The following is a 21,242-nucleotide window of genomic DNA, read 5'->3' as shown; positions in this document are numbered from 1 at the left end:
GGGAGAGTACAATTCAACAGAGTTGGTACACAATCCCTGCTTTAATGGTATTTGTTAAGCTCTTAATGTGTTCCAGGCACTCTACTAAGTCTAGGGTTGACTCAAGATAATCAGGTTGGACTATGTCCAGGCTCACAGTCTTAATCCCCGTTGTACTGATGAGGTAAATGAAGCCCAGAGAAGTGAAGTGACTTGCCCAAGGTTATACATGTGGCGCAGCTGCGATTAGAACCCAGGTCCTTGGGCTCCCAGGCCCGGCTCTTTCCACTAGGCCACACTGCTTCTGTTCTAAGTGCTGGGGTAGATACAAAATCATCAAGTCTTACATGGGGTTCACTGTCTAAGAAAGAGCGAGAATAGGTTTGAATCCCCATTTTGCAGTTGAGGGAACTGAGGCCCAGAGAAGTGAAGTGACTTGCCCATGGTCACACAACAGACAAGTGGCTGACTGGGATTAGAACCCAGGTCCCCTGACTCCCAGGCCCCTGCCCTTTCCACTAGGCCACGCTGCTTCCATGATTGATATAATAATAAGAATGATGGTATTTGTTAAGCACTTAATAAGTTCCAAGCACTGTTCTAAGCACTGGGGTAGATACAAGATAATCAGGTTGTCCCACGTGGGGCTCACTGTCTTAATCCCCATTTTACAGATGAGGTAACTGAGGCACAGAGAAGTGAAGTGACTTACCCAAAGTCACACCACTGATAAATGGCGGAGCTGGGCTTAGAACCCACGACGTCTGACTTCAAAGCCTGTGCTCTTTCCACTAGGCCATGCTGCTTTGAATCGCTCTCTATTTTTCTCTATTTTAATAACATTAAAGAGCCTCACCCTGTTTTTCCTCTGCAAGTGCTTTATTTAATGCGTAAATGTTGGCAAGCATGTAGCTGTTCTTTTTCCCTTAGAGTTCAGGGCTGGCCCCACACAGTTTATTAGCAACGGCATGGTCTTCAAGATTAATTCCTGAAAATCCAATAATCTGATTACTAATAATCTTTACATATCTATTTATGATCACAACGGATATATAACATTAAGCAAAATTGTGACTCTGGGGTTTTGAAAAGGTAACCTAAAAAATTAAAAGCGTGTTTGCTGTGGGATGCGAGTGAAGTAGGAAAGTTTCAATTACACATTTTTATTATGACTGCTAGCGGGACTCTACAGGATTAGTCAGTCTTGCTTAAAGATTAGGGTCTGTAGTTCCAAAATAAATAGAAAATTTAATTTGATACGTGGGCTCTCTAGCAAGTGTCTGGAGGGAAAGAAGATAGTTTTGGGGGTATTTCGGTAATTTGAGAGAGAATTGTGTTTTCAGTTAGTTAAAGCTCAAGCCTCAAATGAGAGATCTAGAAGGGAAAATTAATAGCATGGGCTGGCTTATGTGGTCATAACTTATTTTTTAAATAAGGTTTTCCAAGTTTTGGCAAGTATTTTTATTTCATGAGCTTTGTGATTGAAATAGATTATACTAATGCCCTAAATTAATATCTTAGGTTCTTGAAATATGGAAATCACTTTGGTAAGAGCACAGGCCCTGAGAATCAATTATCCCGGCTCTTCTATTTGCCTTCTGTGTCAACTTGGGCAAGTCACATGACTTCTCTGGGCCTCAGTTTCCTCATCTGTAAAATGGAGTTCCATATCTGGATTCCCTCTTACTTAGACTGGGCGCCCAGTGTGGGACAGGCACTTGTGTCCAACCTGATTATCTTATATCTGCCTTAGCATTTAGTACAGTGCATGGCACATGAATAGCGCTCAACAAATACCACAGTTATTATTTATACTCACCATTTCCCCTATCTGAAATTTATTTTAATGCCTGTCTAACCCACTAGACTATAAATTCTTTGTGGGCAGGGAGCGTGTCTACCGATCTATTGTATTGTGTTTTCCCAAGTGCTTAGCACAGTGCTTTATACACGGTAAGACCTCAATCGATGCCATTGATTGTTTGGTACCTTACATGCCACCTGAAGCCAGCCCTAGACTTCCAGAATTTTAGATATTTGTGAGGAGTAGTGAAATAAGTTGTTATAGAACAAATTTTGATGTTTCCTATGGCATTTACTAAATGCTTATTCTGTGCCAGCCACTGTATTATGTGCCGGAGTAGATATAAGATAATCAGGTAAGATTGTTATGGGTGGGGAATGTGTCTGCTAATTCTGTTGTATTGCACTCTCCAAGCGCTTAGTACAGTGCTCTGTATATAGTAAGCGCTCAATAAATACCACTGATTGACTGATTGATTGACACAGTCCTTGTCCCCCATGGGGTTTACAACCTAAGGAGGAGGGAAGAGGATTTAATCCCCATTTTTCAGATGTCGTAACTGAGGCACAGAGAAATTAAATGACTTACCCAAAGTCACGCAGCAGACATGTGACAAAGCTGGGATGAGAACCCAGGTCCTCTGACTCCCAGGCTTGGGCTCTTTCCTCTAGCTCATTATCCTTCCCTTCCCTCATAAATGGTTCCTATGAATGCCTCTTTGTCTCCTGATCGTCATAACCAAGAGCATAGTAATCTGAGTTTTGCTTTTACTAAATTATTTTATTCAAGGACCATTCTATTGTATTTATTGAGCACTTACCGTGTGCAAATCACTGTACTAAGTGCTTGGGAGAGTATAATGCAATAACAGACGCATCCAATTAGGCTTTTGAAATCTTGACATCCGACTGCAGGGCTGTCAAGTTTCCGCTTTGAACGTGACTCCAGCCTCTCCCCTCCCCAGTCCATACTTCAGTCTGTTGACTGGATCACTTTTCTGAAACAGCATTCTGACATGTCAACACCTCATCAATCAATCCCTCAATTAATAGTATATATTGAGTGCTTTCCCTGGGCAGAGTTATTTATGATAGAGTTAATAGACATGATCCCTGCCTTCTAAGAAATTGAAATCTAGATCAATAGCTAGCCATTCATCTTCACATCAAGCAGAAACTCCTTACCCCCGATCTTGTCACTCTCCCGCATCTATTTCTTTTCTCCCACATCAGCACCACACTCTTCTGTTCTCCCAAGATGACTTTCTCACTAGCCTCGTTCTCCAGTGTCCCACCTCTCTTCTCTTTTTCACTCCCTTCCTGTTGTCTGGAACTCCCTCCCCTCTTCAAATCTGTCAGACCACAGCTCTCCCCATCTTCAAAGTCTTTCTGAAATTTACAATCAGACTGTGAGGGAGCAAGAAAAACTGGGGGAGCGGGAGGGAAAAAGGAAGAGGGGGAAGAGGAGGAAAAAAAATCCAGAGAGGAGAAAGAAATAATACAGAGAATTGATAAGGGGTGTGGCCTAATGGATAGAGCACGGGTCTGGGAGTCAGAAGGACCTGGATTCTAGTCCCAGCTCTGCCACTTGTCTGCAGTGTGACCTTGGGCAAGTCACCTCACTTCTCTGTGCCTCAGTGACCTCACCTGGAAAATGGGGATTAAGACTGCGAGCTCCATGTCGGGCATGGAACTGTGTCCAACCTGATGACCTTGTATCTACCCCAGAGCTAAGGACAATGCTTAGTACATAGTAAGTTCTTAACAAATACCATAGAAAGGAGGGTGGGTTGAGAAGGCTAGAATAGGAGAGAGGAAAGGAAGGGGATAAGAGAGAGGAAAGAAAGAGAATCCCAGCTCTGCCACTTGTCGGCTGTGTGACTGTGGGCAAGTCACTTAACTTCTCTGTGCCTCAGTTCCCTCATCTGTAAAATGGGGATTAAGACTGTGAGCCCCACGTGGGACAACCTGATTCCCCTATGTCTACAACAGCGCTTAGAACAGTGCTCGGCACATAGTAAGCGCTTAACAAATACCAACATTATTATTATTATTATTAAGGTAGCGACTCTGGGCTGCTTCACTATTTCCATTGTCTTCTGGCACTGCCCCAGCTGCTTTCAAGCTGTTCCAACCCAGAATGGGTTGGCTGAGCCAGGGATGCTGCCAGTCCAGAGAGGCAACGTGACCCTAGTGGAAAGAGCACGAGCCCGTGAGTCAGAGTACCTGAGTTCTAATCCTGGCTCCGCCACATACCTGCTCTGTGATCTTTGGCAAGTCACGTCACTTCTCTTGGTTTCAGTTCCCTCATCTGCAGTTTGGGGCTTCAAAACCTGTTCTTCCTCCTATTTTGACTATGCGGAACCTGATTATCTGGTATCTGCCTCAGCGCTTAGTACAATGCTCGGCACGTATTAAGAGCTTAACAAATACCACTAGCTTAGTGAGAAACAACGTGGCTTAGTGGCAAGAGCACGGGCTTGGGAGTCAGAGGTTGTGGGTTTTAATTCCGGCTCCGTCACTTGTCTTCTGTGTGACTTTGTGCAAGTCACTTAACTGTGCCTCAGTTACCTCATCTGTAAAATGGGGATTAAGACTGTGAGCCCCAGGTGGGACAGCCCGATTACCTTGTATCTACCCCTGTGCTTAGAACAGTGCTTGGCACATAGTAAGCACTTAACAGATATCATCATCATTATTTTTATTAATATTATTGTTATTAGATGGCAGCAGGAGGCAGTAACTTAGTACTTAGATGGTATTTAAGTGCTTACTATGTGTCAAGCACTGTTCTGTACGCTGGGGTAGATACAAGCTAATAGGATTAGACTTATTCCCTGTCCCACATGGGGCTCACAGACTTGGCTTGGAAGCGGCCCAACCGTGTGCCAGCCCTGTTCAGCTCTAGACTCTGACACCTCCCTCTGCCCCACAAACAGCTCACCAGCCATCTGAGGTGGGGGCGGTCAATCTGTTCATTCCCACTGAGCTCCAGGGGACAAAAGCGAGAGGAACCTCTGGCTCGGAGCCTGGGGAGAGCGAGACCAACCCCCCGAGGGTTGAGCCTGGGCTGAGGAACTACAGCCTAATAGCAGAAGGGGCCAAAAAGCAGAGCTAATATTTTCGCTCCACAACCAGGCCCGTCCCAGCTCCAAAACGCAGGGCAGACTAGCAAAGGCTGCCCAGAAGGTTTTTGGAATTAATCGATCAATGGTATGTTTTGAACGCTTACTGTGTGTGGAGCATTGTAATAATAATAATGTCAATAATAATCTTGGTATTTGTTAAGCGCTTACTATGTGCAGAGCACTGGTTTAAGCGCTGGGGGGAGATACAGGGTAATCAGGTTGTCCCACATGAGGCTCACAGTTAATCCCCATTTTACAGATGAGATAACTGAGGCACAGAGAAGTGAAGTGACTTGCCCACAGTCACAAAGCTGACAAGTGGCAGAGCCGGGAGTCGAACCCATGACCTCTGACGCCGAAGCCCAGGCTCTTTCCACTGAGCCACACTGCTTCTAAGTGCTTGAGAGAGTACAGTGCAAGAGTTAGTAGGTACGGTCTCTGCCCTCAATGAGTTTACAGTTTAGAGGGGGATATGGCCATGGATAAATAAAGCTAATGGATTCTTCCCCTCAGTGTCATTTTCATGGGGGTGAGAAACGGCGGCTTCACTCCTACCTGCTTGACTGCCTTCTTGTTTTGTGAATTACTCTTGGTAAGGTTCGTGTATCGGGGAGGCATCAGGATTAAATAAAAATCTGCATCACAATTACAATCGTTTTGTTTTCCAGTCTAATAATTTTTTTTCTCATTCAGTCAGTCGTATTGAGTGCTTACTGTGGGCGGAGCGCAGTACAAAACACTTGGGAGGGTACAGCATAATAATAATAATAATGTTGGTATTTGTTAATCGCTTACTATGTGCAGAGCACTGTTCTGAGCGCTGGGGTAGACACAGGGGAGTCAGATTGTCCCACATGGGGCTCACGGTCTTAATCCCCATTTTACAGATGAGATAATAGATTTGGTAAACATGTTCGCTGCCCACAGTGGGATTGAGTTGGATGGCTCAGCGCTTGGAGCAATACTTAGCACATAGTAAGCACTTAACAAATACTGTCATTATTGTTATTATTATTATAGAAAATGGAGGTCACAGATTTGGATATAGGTCTAGATTATCTGGAAATGTTCATGGCTACTGCAGAGGGTGTATTTTATAGCCTGTCATTGGTGGTTCCTGCTCTGTAACAGAACTGTTATATAAGAGAATAAAGAAGCAGCATGGCCAAGTGGCTAGAGGAGAGTCCTGGGAGTCAGAGGGACCTGGATTCTAATCCTGACTCTGCCACTTGTGTACCATGTGATCTTGGGCGAGTCACTTAGCTTCTCTGGACCTCAGTTCCCTCAATAATAATAATGTTGGTATTTGTTAAGCGCTTACTATGTGCCGAGCACTGTTCTAAGCGCTGGGGTAGACACAGGGGAATCAGGTTGTCCCACTTGGGGCTCACAATCTTAATCCACATTTTACAGATGAGGTAACTGAGGCACAGAGAAGTTAAGTGACTTGCCCACAGTCACACAGCTGACAAGTGGCAGAGCCGGGATTCAAACCCATGACCTCTGACTCCAAAGCCCGTGCTCTTTCCACTGAGCCACGCTGCTTCTGCTCAACTGTAGAATGGGGATAAAGACCGAGAGCCCCATATGGGGCAGGGACTGCGTCCAGCCTGATTTGCTTGTATCCACCCCAGCGCTTAGTACAGTGCCTGGCACATAGCAAGTGCTTAACAAATAGACACAGGGGAATCAGGTTGTCCCACTTGGGGCTCACAATCTTAATCCACATTTTACAGATGAGGTAACTGAGGCACCGAGAAGTTAAGTGACTTGCCCAAAGTCACACAGCTGAGAAGTGACAGAGCTGGGATTCGAACTCATGAGCCCTGACTCCAAAGCCCGTGCTCTTTCCACTGAGCCACGCTGCACTATGTGCCTTCTAGCCCATTGCTCTTTCAATTTCTCTTGCATTTACTGAGCACTTGCTGTGTGCAAAGTACTGTACTAAGCTCTAAGGAGAGTACAGTATAACAACAAACAAGACACATTCCTGCCTACTATGAGCTCACAGTCTAGTGGGGGAGACAGGCATTAATATAAATAAATATATAAATAAAATATATATATATATATATATATATATATATATACGTATGTACATATACATACATATATACAAAGATATATATATATATATATACACATTTGTGCTGTGGGGATGGGAGGGAGGATGAATGAATGAGCAAGTAAGAGCGGCACAGAACGGAGTGGGAGGAGAGGAGAGGAGGGCTTAGTTAGGGAAGGCCTCTTGGAGGAGATGAGCCTTCAGTAAGGTACTGTCAGTAAGTTACTTGACCCTGAGCCTCATGCGGGACAGGGGCTGTGTCCAACCTGATGATCTTTTGACTACAGCAGCGCTTAGTACCGTGCTTGGCACATAATAGGTGCTTAGTAAGTGTCCTCTCTTTTAGTATTCCCTAGCCCCTTGTGTGGGGCTCGGAGTAGGGGGAGGCGGCCAACCTCACAGGGCACATGTAGCAAGGTCATGGGTTCTAATCCCAACTCTGCCACTTGTCTGCTGTGTGAACCTGGTCAGGTCACTTCACTTCACTGGAGAAGCAGCGTGGCGCAGTGGAAAGAGCACGGGCTTTGGAGTCAGGGCTCATGAGTTCGAATCCCAGCTCTGCCACTTGTCGGCTGTGTGACTGTGGGCAAGTCACTTAACTTCTCTGTGCCTCAGTTCCCTCATCTGTAAAATGGGGATTAAGACTGTGAGCCCCACGTGGGACAGCCTGATTCCCCTATGTCTACCCCAGCGCTTAGAACAGTGCTCGGCACATAGTAAGCGCTTAACAAATACCAACATTATTAACATTATTAACCTTGGTTTGGGCCTTTTGGGGCCTGGCCACCTTGAGCCTTTCAGGGCCGACCAGCTGACCTGAGCTCAGAATGGATCCAGAAGTATTATGGGCCATCCTTGTCCAACTCTTGGGCTCTCTTGCAACACAGAGGGTGTTAAACCGGCTGGTTATGACTCTGACTCAAATCGCTTTCCTGTTCTCCTCAATAAACTGGGAAATCACCTCGTGATTCTGGAGTCCATTATCATCAATTATTGTTTATTAACAGCTATTAAGGGTTTATTGCTCTGCTCTTATTCAATTCATTTTAATTTTTGGGTTCATTTCGCCAGTTATTGATTTCATTTTAGGAAACCAAATCTGCTGCTGAGTTGTACAGCTAATGTGTCACCTTCATTGGGGATTTCAAGTTCTTTTTTTCAGCAGGAAGGTAGAATTCACAAGACTTTTTTTATAGTATTTGTTAAGCGCTTACTATGTGCCAGGCACTTTACCAAGCGCTGGACTAGATACAAGCTAATCAAGTTGGACACAGTCTGTGTCCCACATGGGGCTCACAGTCTTAATCCCCATTTTACAGATGAATTAACTGAAGCCCAGAGAAGTGAAGTGACTTGCCCAAGATAGATAGCAGACAAATGGCAGAGCCAGGATTAGAACCCAGGTCCTCTGACTCCCAGGCCCATGTTCTTTCCACTAGGCCACACAGATTTGGAGTTGATATTTTTTTCCCTCTTAAAGTTGGAAACCTTATGGAAACATCATCCAAATTTGTCTTCAGTGACACTGTCCTCTCCTGGTTCTCCTCCATCACTCTTGCCTCTTGTTCTCAGCCTCTTTTGTGGGCTCCTCTTCTGCTTCCCACCCCCTAGCTGTGGATGTCCTTTAAGGTTCAGTTCTATGTCCCTTTTTATTCTCCATCTACACCCTTTCTCATTCGAGGCTTAGTGGAAAGAGCACGGGTTTTGGAGTCAGAGGACAAGGATTCTAATCTCACTCCACCACTTGTCTGCTGTGTGACTTTGAGCAAGTCACCTAACTTCTCTGTGCCTCAGTTACCTCATCTGTAAAATGGGGATTAAGACTGTGAGCCCCACATGGGACAACCTGGTTTCCCTCTATCTACCCCAGCCTTAAAACAGTGCTTGGCACATAGTAAGCGCTTAACAAATACCATAATTATTATTATCATTTGCTCCCATAGCTTCAACTACCAACTCTCTGTAGATGATTCCTAAATCTACAGCTCCAGCCCTGATCTCTCTCCCTTTCTGCAGTCTAGCACTTCCTCCTGCCTTCGAGACATCTCTACTTGGATGTCCTGTCATCACTTTAACCTCAACATGTCCAAAACAGAACTCCTTATCTTCCCACCCAAATCCTGACTTTCCCGTCACTGTAAATAGCACCACCTTCCTTCCTGTCTCACAATCCCATAACCTTAGCATTATCCTTGACTCCTTTCTCTCATTCAACCCACATATTCAATCCATCACTAAATCCTGCCAGTTCAACCTTCACAACATTGCCTAAATCCATCCTTTCCTCTCCATCCAAATGGTTATCACATTAATCCAAGCATTTATCTCGTCCTGCCATGATTACTGTATCAGCCTCTTTGCTGACCTCCCTGCCTCCTGTCTCTCCCCACTGCAGTCCATGCTTCCCTCTGATGCCCAGATCGTTTATCTTCAAAAACGTTCAGGCCATGTTTCCCCACTCCTCAAGAACCTCCAGTCGTTGCCCATCCACTTCCACTTCAAACAGAAACTCCTTGCCTTCAGCTTTAAAACACTAAAACACCTTGCCCCCTTCCTACATCACCTTACTACTCTCCTACTACAACTCAGCCCATACACTTCACTCTTCTCATGACAACCTACTCACTGTACCTCAATCTCATCTATCTCGCTGCCGACCTCTCACCCACGTCCTGCCTCTGGCCTGGAACACCCTCCCTTTTCATAACCAACAATTACTTTCCCCACCTTCAAAGCCTTATCGAAGGCACATCTTCTGCAAGAGGCCTTCCCTGAATAATCCCTCATTTCCTCTTTCCCCACTCCCTTCTCCTTTGCCCTGACTTGCTCACCACCCTCTCCCCCCAGCCCCATAGCACTTATCTACATATCTGTAATTTATTCATTTATATTAATGTCTCTCTCCTCCTCTAGACTGTGAGCTTGTTGTGAGCAGGGAACGTGTCTACCAATTCTGTTATCTGTTCTCTCCCAAGCACAGTGCCTTGCAGGCAGTAAGTGCTCAATAAATATGATTGATTGATGGACTATTATTTACTTGACCTTGAATTTAAAATTATAGAGTAATAAATCTGCCTTTCATACATAACAACCTGACCCAAACATTTTTACTTATCCCAGAATGTTATTGATAAACAAATTATTCATCCCATTAAGATGGCAACTTAGTCCTTTTAAAGACGCCTCCATTTCAGACGCTATTAATAGCACTTAGTGGCTTAGCGGAAAGAGCACGGGCTTGGGAGTCAGAGGTCGTGGGTTCTAATCCTGGTTCTGCTATTTGTCAGCTGTGTGACTTTGGTTGAGTCACTTAACTTCTCTGTGCCTCAGTGATCTCATCCTTAAAATGGAGATTAAGACTGTGAGCCCCATGTGAGACAACTTGATTACCTTGTATCTACCCCAGCGCTTAGAACAGTGCTTGGGACGTAGTAAGCACTTAACAAATTCCATGATTGTTACTATTTTTTTTTCCTGGAGTTCATACCAGGCAAAAACTGTGCTCAGAGTTCAGGGCCTTTTTTCCTATTGCAGGACTTTGGCTGCAATTTGTCCGTGCCTCACAAAGTTTGGATGTTCTAGTAAAAAAGACCCTAATAATAATTGTGGAATTCGTTAAGCACTCATTATGTGCCAGGTACTGTGCTAAGCATTGGGGTGGATACAAGCTAATCGGGTTGGACACAGTTCCTGTCCCACATGGGTCTCCCAATCTCAATCCCCATTTTCCAGATGAGGGAACTGAGGCCCGGGGAAGCGAAATGACTTGCCCGAGGTCAAGTGGCGGAGCCAGGATTCCCCAGGATTCTGGGGATTCTGATTCCCAGGTCTGTGATCTATCCACTATGCCGTGCTGCTACTTCTCTACATATAGTGTGCTGGTTTACTTGTATCATGTGCTTCCAAACATGCTTCCTTCCTGAGTCCGCCAGCTTCCTGCAGGTCTTTGGGGGGAAGAGCAGAGCTTTATCCACCCTTTCACTGCCATGCCCCTTGACGACTCACAGATCTCGCTCTTCTCTGCTACTTCCCACTTCTTTTTCAGCCGGGCAGGTAAAGTCTTCACATAGTCTAGGTCAAACATGAGAAACAAATAAGATTTTTGGTTTGTCTTTGTCTCTTTGTTTTTCCCTTTCTTCTCTGTATTACCATGTGCACTTGCCTAATTGACCCACTTTCTGCATAATTATTGTAAAATTAAAACATGGGTGGAGTTATTAGATGGGTCCTATAAGAATTAAGTCTAGCAATAAAGGGAGAAGGAGAATGAAGCGGAGGAGAAAAAAAGAAGGGGAGAAAGAAGAGGAAGGCACTTGAGACGGCTCGTTGTAGACAGGGAATGTATCTGCCGGCTCTATATTGTACTCTCCCAAGCACTTAGTACAGTGATGGGCGCATAGTAAGTGCTCAGTAAACACCATTGATGATAATGATGCTTCTATTTCACTCTCCCAAGTGTTGTATACAAAAGGCACTTGATGAATTAACCCCCCACACCTGCTTTGTTGTCATTCTCACCCTGTTCCACCAATAACCAATCAATAGAATTTATTGAGCGTTTACTCTGTGCAAAGCACTGTCCTGAGGACTTGGGGGAGTACGATAGAGTTAGCAAGACGGGATCCTGCCCCCAGAAATCTTACAGTGTAGCCGGGGAGACAGACACTAAAATAAATTACAAGTAGGGAAGCTACCCCTCTCAGGATCGCACAGGGAGAGTTTCCAGTACTCTACCAGTCTCGAGTATGGGAGGGAGAGTCAATCAGAGACATGCCCATTCCATTCCTAGCTTAGCCAGTGGCTAGCAAATGGAAGACAATCTGCTACACGTTAAAACTCTCCTGTGCCGGGCAGCAGCGGCATGGGAGAGAGTCGAGGGTGGAGACTCAAGTTGACTGCGGGGAAAGAGGCAGTGGTAAACCACTTCTGTAGTTTTACCAGGAAAACTCTATGTCTACACTAATAATAATAATGTTGGCATTTGTTAAGCACTTACTATGTGCTGAACACTGTTCTAAGCGCTGGGGAAGATACAGGGTAATCAGGCCGCCCCCCTTGGGGCTCACAGTTAATCCCCATTTTACAGATGAGGTAACTGAGGCACAGAGAAGTGAAGTGACTTGCCCACAGTCACACAGCTGACAAGTGGCAGAGTCGGGATTAGAACCCATGACCTCTGACTCCCAAGCCCGGGCTCTTTCCACTGAGCCACGCTGCTTCTCATACCAGAACGATTGCTGATGGAGTTGGGGCGTTTGGGGAGAGAGGTGTCCATGGTGTCGCTATGGGTCGGAGACAACTCAACGGCATAAGGCAAGGCAAAGGGAGGCTAATGGGTTTAAAGATATAATAATAATTATGGTATTTGTTAAGAGCTTACTATGTGCCAAGCACTGTTCTAAGCATTAAGGTAGATACGGTAGTCAGTTTGACCCACGTGGGGCTCACAGTCTTTATCCCCATTTTACAGATGAGGTAACTGAGGCACAGAGAAGTTAAGTGGTTTACCCAAGGTCACACAGCAGACAAATGGTGGAGCCGGGACTAGAATCCATGACCTCCTGACTCCTAGGCCCGTGCTCTATCCCCTACACCATGCACTGGGGTAGATGCAAAGTAATTGGGGCAAAGAGTCCCTGTCTCACATGGGGCTCACGGTCTAAAGGAGAGGGAGAACAAATCTTTTATCCCCATTTTACAGGTGAGGAAACTGAGAGAGGTTAAGTGACTTGCCTAAGGTCACACAGCAGTCAGGTGGCAGAACTGGGATTAGAACCCAGGATCTTGGTAAATTGGAAATAAGTGAAGGTAAATAGAGGGGAGCAATTGATTGATTGATTGGGAGCTGACTGCCTTAGAGCCAATAGTCAGGAGCACAGTGCCAAGCACTTAGTACAATGCTCTGCACACAGTAAGCCCTCAATAAATACGACTGAATGAATGAGTTTTTGTTTGATACAGAGAGAAATAGGAAACCAATGAAAGATTTTGAGGAGTGGGGGAAAAACATGTGAAAAACAGTGTTTTAGAAAAATACCCAGGCAGCTGAGTGGCATATGAACTGGAGAGGGGAGAGGCCGGAGGTGGAGAGGAATTCCTTTGAGCCTCCTCCCTGGCCCATGGACGCCTTAATGAATTAACTCCCTTAACTGCTTTGTTGGCGTCTTCTCACCCTTCTCCTCCTCACGCCCCAGCTATCACTGCTTGCAGTTTGGTGATTCATAAAACAATATTTTATTCCTCTCAAAATCAGGATGGGAAAATTATGCAGTGGAGGCAATTATTATTACCTAGTATTTCACTCTCTCCTGTTTCTCTTTTTCCCTCTTTCTGCATCAACGATTTTTGCTCCCTCTTGTTTTTCTTGTCTCCCAGACTTCTTAACCCTGGCCAGCTCCACTCTACTGGGGCTTTTATTGTAACATTTAACATTAGGAGAAGCAGCATGGCCTAGTGGAAAGAACCCAGGATTGGGAGTCAGAGGACCTGGGTTCTAATCCTGGCTCTACCACGTGTCCTGCTGTGTGACCTTGGGCAAGTTTTAACTCCTCTGATCCTCAGTTACCTCATCTGTTAAATACGGATTAAATCATACTTCCTCCAATTTAGACTCTGAGCCCTGTGCGTGACAAGGACGGTGTCCAACCTGATTATTTTGTATCTATCAAAGAGTTTTGAAGTGTTTAACAAATACCATTAAAAAAAAATTACTGTGTGCTTACTGTGTGCTAAACACAAGGGCAGTGACTCACCCAAAGTCACCCAGCAGACGAATGAAAGAACTGGGATTAAAACTCAGGTCCTGTGTCTCTCAGGCACATGCTCTTTCCACTAACTCACAATGCATCGCAGTAGTACAGGTGTGGAGCTGGTAGCCCTGGACTCACCCATTCGGAGTAGTAGCCCTGGATTCTGCCTGCCCATGAACATTCTCAGTCCTGATTTCTCCTCAATCCATCAATCAATTGTATTTATTGCATACTTACCTTATGCAAAGCACTGTTCTAAGCACTTGGGAATATAGTATAACAATAAACAGACACTTTCCTTCAGTGGGTTTACGGTGCAGAGGGGGAGACAGACATTGATATAAAGAAATTACTATGTGCATAACTATTTGTTCATTCAATCATTCAATCTTATTTATTGAGGCAGTGTTGCTCAGTGGAAAGAGCCCAGGCTTGGGAGTCAAAGGTCATGGGTTATAATCCCAGCTCTGCCACTTGTCTGCTGTGTGACCTTGGGCAAGTCATTTCACTTCTCTGGGCCTCAGTTACCTCATCTGCAAAATGGGGACTGAGACTGTGACCCCCCACATGGGACAGGGACTCTGTCCAACTTGATTTGCTTATATCCACCCAAACGTTTCCCCCCCCCATTCCCCTCCCCTCAGCACTGTCCTCATTTGTATATATTATTTATTACCCTATTTATTCTGTTACTGAGATGTACATCCCCTTGATTCTATTTATCGTGATAATGTTGTCTTGTTTTTGTTTTGTTCTGTTTTGCTTTGCCGTCTGTCTCCCCCAGTTAGACTTTGAGCCCATCTTTGGGCAGGGATGGTCTCTATCTGTTGCCGAATTGTACATTCCAAGCGCTCAGTACAGTGCTCTGCACATAGTAAGCGCTCAATAAATACTATTGAATGAATGAATGAACTTCTCTGTGCCTCAGTTACCTTATCTGTAAAATGGGGATTAAGACAGTGAGCCCCACGTAGGACGACCTGATTACCTTGTATCCACCTCGGTGCTTAGAACAGTGCTTGGCAAATAGTAAGCGTTTAACAAATGCCGTTATTATTATTGAGTGCTTACTTTGCACAGAGCACTGTACTAAGCACAATATAACAACAGACACATTCCCTGCCCACAGTAAATTTGCAGCCTAGAGGGGGAGACAGACGTAAGTATAAATAATCAATAATATTTATTGAGCACTTACTATGTGCAGAGCACTGTACTAAGTGCTTGGAATATACAATTCGGCAACAGAGACAATTCCTGCCCATAGACGGGCTTACAGTCTAATTGGGGGACGTGAATTACATAATAAGTGATACATAAGTAATACATAAGTGAATTAAATAAGTGAATTACGACTATGTGCATAAGCATTCATTCATTCAATCGTATTTCTTGAGAGCTTACTGTATGCAAAGCACTGTAGTAAGCACTTGGGAAAGTACAATATAACAATAAACAGACACAGTACATAAGTGAACCTCCCCTTCAGAAGGAGGGTGGTGTGAGTCATTGGATTCTAAAGTCCTTGAGAGTAGGAAACTTCTGGTGAATTCTTGCGAGTGCTTAGTATAATGCTTAGCTCTTAATATGTGGTCGATAAATACCATTGATCGATTGATATGCCCTGGGGGAGAAGAAGGGTATGAGTCTCTCTGTCAGCTGAGATGCTCACTCATTTCAGCCAACCCTTTTTCTATAGGTTCCTTGGGACCCAAGTGTTTTCCACTTGAATCTGTGACCTTTGGGAATTTGGTATTCACCCCACCCTCAACCCCAGCACTTATGTACGTATCTATAAATTATGTAGTATAAATTATATTCATTTATATTCATTCATTCAATAGTATTTATTGAGCGCTTACTATGTGCAGAGCACTGTACTAAGCTCTTGGAATGAACAAGTCAGCAAAAGATAGAGACAGTCCCTGCCGTTTGATGGGTAATGTCTGTCTCCCCATGGCCTAGTGGATAGAGCACGGGTCGGGGAGTCAGAAGGTCATGGGTTCTAACCCCAGCTCTGCCATTTGTCTGCTGTGTGACTTTGGGCAAATCACTTCACTTCTCTGTGCCTCAGTTCCCTCATCTCTTAAATGAGAATTAAGACTGTGAGCCCCACTTGGGACAGGAACTGTGTCCAACCCAATTATTGTGTGTCTACCCCAGCGTTTCGAACAGTACTTGGCACATACTAAGCGCTTAACAAATACCATAATAATAATTATTATTAAACTGTAAGGTTGTTGTGGGCAGGGAGCCTGTCTACCGACTCTGTTGTGTTGTACTCCCAAGCGCTTAATACAATGCTTCACACTTAGTAAAATCCTAATAAATACCTTTGATTGATTTCAACGAACCTATAATGATTACTTAACTTAAATCAGCCTACCAGTGCTTTCCTCAAGCTACAACGAGAGCTGGCAGAGTGTGCAATATTTGCTGTCCATCAAAGCCCTTGATTTAAAAGCGTTCCTCAAATGCCTCTTTGGAGGAACAGGAGAAAACATAGTGGGGCATATGCCTAAGTGAGGTAGGACGGGAAAGAGTTTGAGAAAGAAATCTGGTAAAATAATAACAATAATATTAAGCGCTTACTATGTGCCAAGCCTGTTCTTGCAGTAAAATAGTAATTCAGTATTCAGGGCTCAAGGTGGCCTGATTTCAGCTCTTTGTGGAGGCTTTTCTTTATAAAGAATTACAAACTAAAGGGGTTTTTTTTGTATTAATTTTAATCGCTTGACCTTTTCAGAATTTTCTGTTGAATTACACTAGCAGCATACATAAGAATAATTCCTTTTTTATGCTATTTTGGGAACCAATTATTTGCTATGTTTAGGACATTAGAGAAGTGAATTAAGCTTTGTGAAAAATGTTTCATAAACAATCCAAGTACAGGAAAACCACACCCTTGCAAAACATACACGCACACCCCGGCACAGACAGTTTTAATGACTTTGATATTTTTTATAATTGTTCAGTATCTTTGAATCAACTTTGCCATTTTGTGCGGCACCACTCATTTATTAAAAGAATCATTAATTGTAAATTACGGCTAAAATGAGACTATCCCATGGAAACAAATCATACATGGAAATTCATCACTCTTCTCTCCAAAATGCTGAATGACTTTGAATCACATAGGGCAAAAATAACATTTTAGATGAAAAACAGTATCTGATTATCTAATTTATTCCTGGGGAACCTTTCCAGATTATTACCTATAGTTGTATTTTCTCATGCCTTGTCCAAATATGTGAACATGGTTGCCAAACCGTACAAGTTGTTTGAGGCATGAGATTGTGTGTGAAGAAACTCATGACTTTCTATGGGTTCCTTTATGCTGCCTTTCTTTTTAGACTGACAGCAACACTTATGCAAAGTTGAAAAAGAAGGGAGCAGTGCTACAGAAACCTCATTTCTCCCATTTTAGTCCAACTGCCAGGATTTATAGGAATATGTTTATATTCCAAGTCTTTACAATTACCACTTTTAGCTCCTCTTTCTCTTCACTGCATCTTCCTAACGATGTAATTATGACCCCTCCTTTGCAACTCTCATTATGCTAATTTGAAGCAGTATAAAAATTATTCCTTGGCACACTTACAAGATGCTTGTTTATTGCATGCATTTACCCCCCTCAAAAAAGATTAAATTTTACTCTATTGAAAGGCCTTTAAAACTTGGGATGTGCAATGTGAATGTTTAGATCCATTGTATTTGCACAGTCAAATCAGACAGACTTTTGCAGTGAAGATCTCTTTCAGATTCACCTATCTAGTAAACTTGAATATTTTCCCTCAAATAAAATTCTCCTCATGTAGAATGATTAAATATCTTTGTTTTCTCTGACTATTACAAGAGCAAATTTAACACATCTAGTTTGAGCTAAAAAAAATTGTGAAAAAGAAATTGCAAATAGTCAAAGGAAAACATTTCCAAGTGTAAACATTAAGTGATTCAATTTTAAAGCAGATTTTTCCTCCATCTTTTATGTTAACACATTCTTTAGATATTTTCTAGGGGCCATTCTAATCCACCTCGCTGACCGCTACAGAATTAATGGTAAGGCCGTTTCTTTGTAGAATGCAGTTCTTGGAGGAGTTCAAACCCTGTTAACTTTCTAATTATTGTAGTCCTTGAAAACAATAAGTGAAAAAAATAAGTGATTTGAAGTAGAGGAGAAAATAAAGATAAAAATAAATCTTAAACTAGGCTCTGTCATAGAAGCTGTATGGATTTGGAGAAAACTGTAGGTCCTGAGCCTGCAGGGCCAGGCCTATGGGAATATTGTCTTGCCAATGACTCTTCCACGACTCCCTTCAGTTTGGCGTGGTGGAAAGACCACTGGCTTGGGAATCCGAGGACCTGGGTTCTAATCCTAGCTCTGTGACCTTGGACAAGTCACTTACCTTCTCTCTGGCTCAGCTCTCTAGACTGGAATCTCATTGTGGGCAGGGAATGAATAATAATAATAATGATGATGGTATCTGTTAAATGCTTACTATGTGTCAAGCCCTATTCTAAGCGCTGGGGTAGATACAAGGTTATTAGGTTTTCCCACGTGGGGCTCACAGTCTTAATCCCCATTTTACAGATGAGGTAACTGAGGCACCGAGAAGTTAAGTGACTTGCCCAAAGTCACACAGCTGAGAAGTGGCAGAAGCGGTATTAGAACCCATGACCTCTGACTCCCAAGCCCGGGCTCTTTCCACTAAGTCTTGCTGCTTCTCAATATATCTGTTTATTGTTATATTGAACTCTCCCAAGAGCTTAGTACAGTGCTTTGCGGACAGTAACTGCTCAATAAATATGATTGAATGAATGAATGAATGTGCCAAATGGGGATTCAATGCCCATTGACTCTCTTACTGTCTAAGACCCAGTTTCCTGGTGTCTATGTCAGTGCATAGTACAGTGTTTTATACATAGGAAGAACTTAACAGACACTATTATTATTATTATTATTAATCTCACTGGTCTCACACACTACAACCCAACCCACAAGTTTTAACCAAATTACTCTCTGAACCTCGATTTCAACTACACCTCATCTACATCTCACCTGTACCTCAATCCCACAGCACATATGTATATATCTATATATATCTGTAATTTATTTACTTTATTTATTTATATTAATGTCTCTCTCCCCCTCTGGACTGTGAGCTTGTTGTGGGCAATAATGTTTCTGTTTGTTGTTCTATTGTACTCTCCCAAGTGTTTAATACAGTGCTTTGCACATAGTAAGCGCTCAATAAATACGCCTGAATGAATGAATGAATCTACATAATAATGGTAATAATGATGGTATTTGTTAAGCGCTTACTAGTGCCAAGCACTGTACATCACTGCTGACCCCGTGACCCATCCTCCCTCAAACCTAGAACTCCTTCATCCAACAGTCCATCACTCTCCCCACCTTCAAAATCCTCCTAAAAATCACATCTCCTCCAAGAGCCCTTCCAATCCTCTATCAATCAATGGCATTTATTGAGTGCTTACTGTGTGCAGTGCACTGCACTAAACACTTGGGAGAGTACAGTAATACAGAGTTGGTAAATACATTCCCTAGCCGTAACAAGCTTACAGTCTAGAGGAGGAGACAGACATTAATATAAATAAATACAGTACAGATAGTATTATTATTATGGTATTTGTTAAGCACTTACTATGTGCCAGGCACTGTACTAAACACTGGAGTGGAGACAAGCAAATCGGGTTGGACACAGTCCCTGTCCCACGTGGGGCTCACAGTCTCAATCCCCATTTTACAGAGGAGGTAACTGAGGCACAGAGAAGTGACTTGCCCAAGGTCACAGAGCAGACCGGTGGTGGAGCCGGGATTAGAACCCATGATCTTCTGACTCCCAGGCCCATGGTCTATCCACTAAACCATGCTGCTTCTCTACATGTACTTAAGATATGTGCAGAAGTGCTGTGGGGCTGAGGGAGAGCTGAATAAAGGGTCCAAATTTAAGTGCAAGTTTGAGGCAGAAGGGAGTGGGAGAAAGAAGAAATGAGGCCCCAGTTGGGGAAGGCCCCTTGGAGGAGGTGTGATCACCTGTCAGATATGAAGAGGGAGGGCGTTCCAGGCCAGAGGCAGGTTGTGGGAGAGAGGCAGGTGGAGAGATAGATAAGATCGACGTACAGTGAGTAGGTTGGCATTAGAGGAGCGAAGGTGATTGAGTTTTTTAAAGCCGATGATAAGGAGTTTCTGTCTGACGCAGAGGTGGATGGGCAACCACTGGAGGTTCTTGAAGAGTGGGGAAAACATGGGTGGAATATTTCTGCAGAAAAAATGATCCACGCAGCAGAGTGAAATATAGACTGGAGTGGGGAGAGACAGGCGACAGGGAGGTCAGCCAGGAGGCTGATGTAGTAATCAAGGTGGGATCAGGTAAGCGCTTGGATTAAGATGGTAACAGTTTGGATGGAGGGGAAAGGGCGGATTTCAGCGACGTCGTGAAGGCTGAACCAACAGGATTTGGTGACGGATTAAATATGTGGGTTGAATGAGAGAGATGATGGAGGATAACACCACGGTTACGGGCTTGTGAGGCAGGGAGGATGGTGGTGCTGTCCACAGTCATGCAAAAGTCATAGAGAGGACAGGGTTTGGTTGGGAAGATAGGGAGTTCTGTTTTGGACAGGTTGAGAGGAGAAAGATATGTCCTCCTGCCAACATCTTCCATTCCATACTAAAAGTGGGCTAATGATGTATCCTGCATGCATTAACATATTTAGGCAAAAATCTTTGGCCACCGTTTCCACTTCCCTCTGCGGCCACTTTGCACTTGGCCGTGTACTCCTTAATCCCCACAGCACTTAGGCATATATCCTTTTACTTTCTCTATTTTACCTATTTTAATGTCTGTCTCCCCTTGTAGACTTCAAGTTCCTTGTGGGCAAGAATCATGTCTATAAACTCTGTTTTATTGTATTTTCCCAAGTGTTTTGTACAGTGCTCTGCACACAGTAAGTGCCCAGTAAATACTATTGATTGATCTTCCCACCTAAACCCTGTCCTCCCCCATATTTTCCCATTACTGTAGCTTGACTATTATTATCACTTTTATTGTTGTTATTATCAATACTATCACCAGATATTTAAAAATATTAATAATAATAATAATAGTACATGAAGCACTTGCTATGTGCCAGGCGCCTAGTACAGTGCTCTGCACACAGTAAGCACTCAGTAAATACTATTGAATTAATGAATGCCAAGCACTTTTCTAAGCACTGGGGGAGATACAAGTCAATCGTGTTGCACACAGTCCCATCCCACATGGGGCTCACACTCCCATTCCCATTTTACAGATGAGGTAACTGAGGCACAGAGTGGCCTGCCCAAGTTCACACAGCAGTCTTGTGGCAGAGCCGGTATTAGAAATCAGGTCCTTCTGACTCCCAGGCCCGTCTATCCACTAAGCCACACTCCATCTTATATTTGAGATATTTCTGAAGCTGAGCGGAACTTCCAGGGAAGAGACAAGAAGGGCAGAGTTAAAAAGCAGGAAA

At 43.7% G+C, this 21,242-nt stretch overlaps 1 protein-coding gene and 1 non-coding gene across 7 annotated transcripts in view; both read left to right on the top strand.

Annotated features, from left to right (window-relative positions):
• TJP1 (tight junction protein 1) overlaps positions 1–21,242 on the top strand; it is a 250,808-nt gene that overhangs the window by 96,193 nt on the left and 133,373 nt on the right. The window lies entirely within an intron of this gene.
• LOC114812634 lies at positions 11,669–11,806 on the top strand. Its single transcript, XR_003760285.1, has one exon. It is a non-coding gene; the product is annotated as a small nucleolar RNA SNORA7 (small nucleolar RNA).

The sequence above is a fragment of the Ornithorhynchus anatinus genome, chromosome 5, assembly GCF_004115215.2.
Source record: "Ornithorhynchus anatinus isolate Pmale09 chromosome 5, mOrnAna1.pri.v4, whole genome shotgun sequence".
In the NCBI taxonomy this organism is placed as follows: domain Eukaryota; kingdom Metazoa; phylum Chordata; class Mammalia; order Monotremata; family Ornithorhynchidae; genus Ornithorhynchus; species Ornithorhynchus anatinus.
The sequence above is the reverse complement of the archived record's forward strand: the minus strand, read 5'-3'. Positions and strand labels throughout refer to the sequence as shown.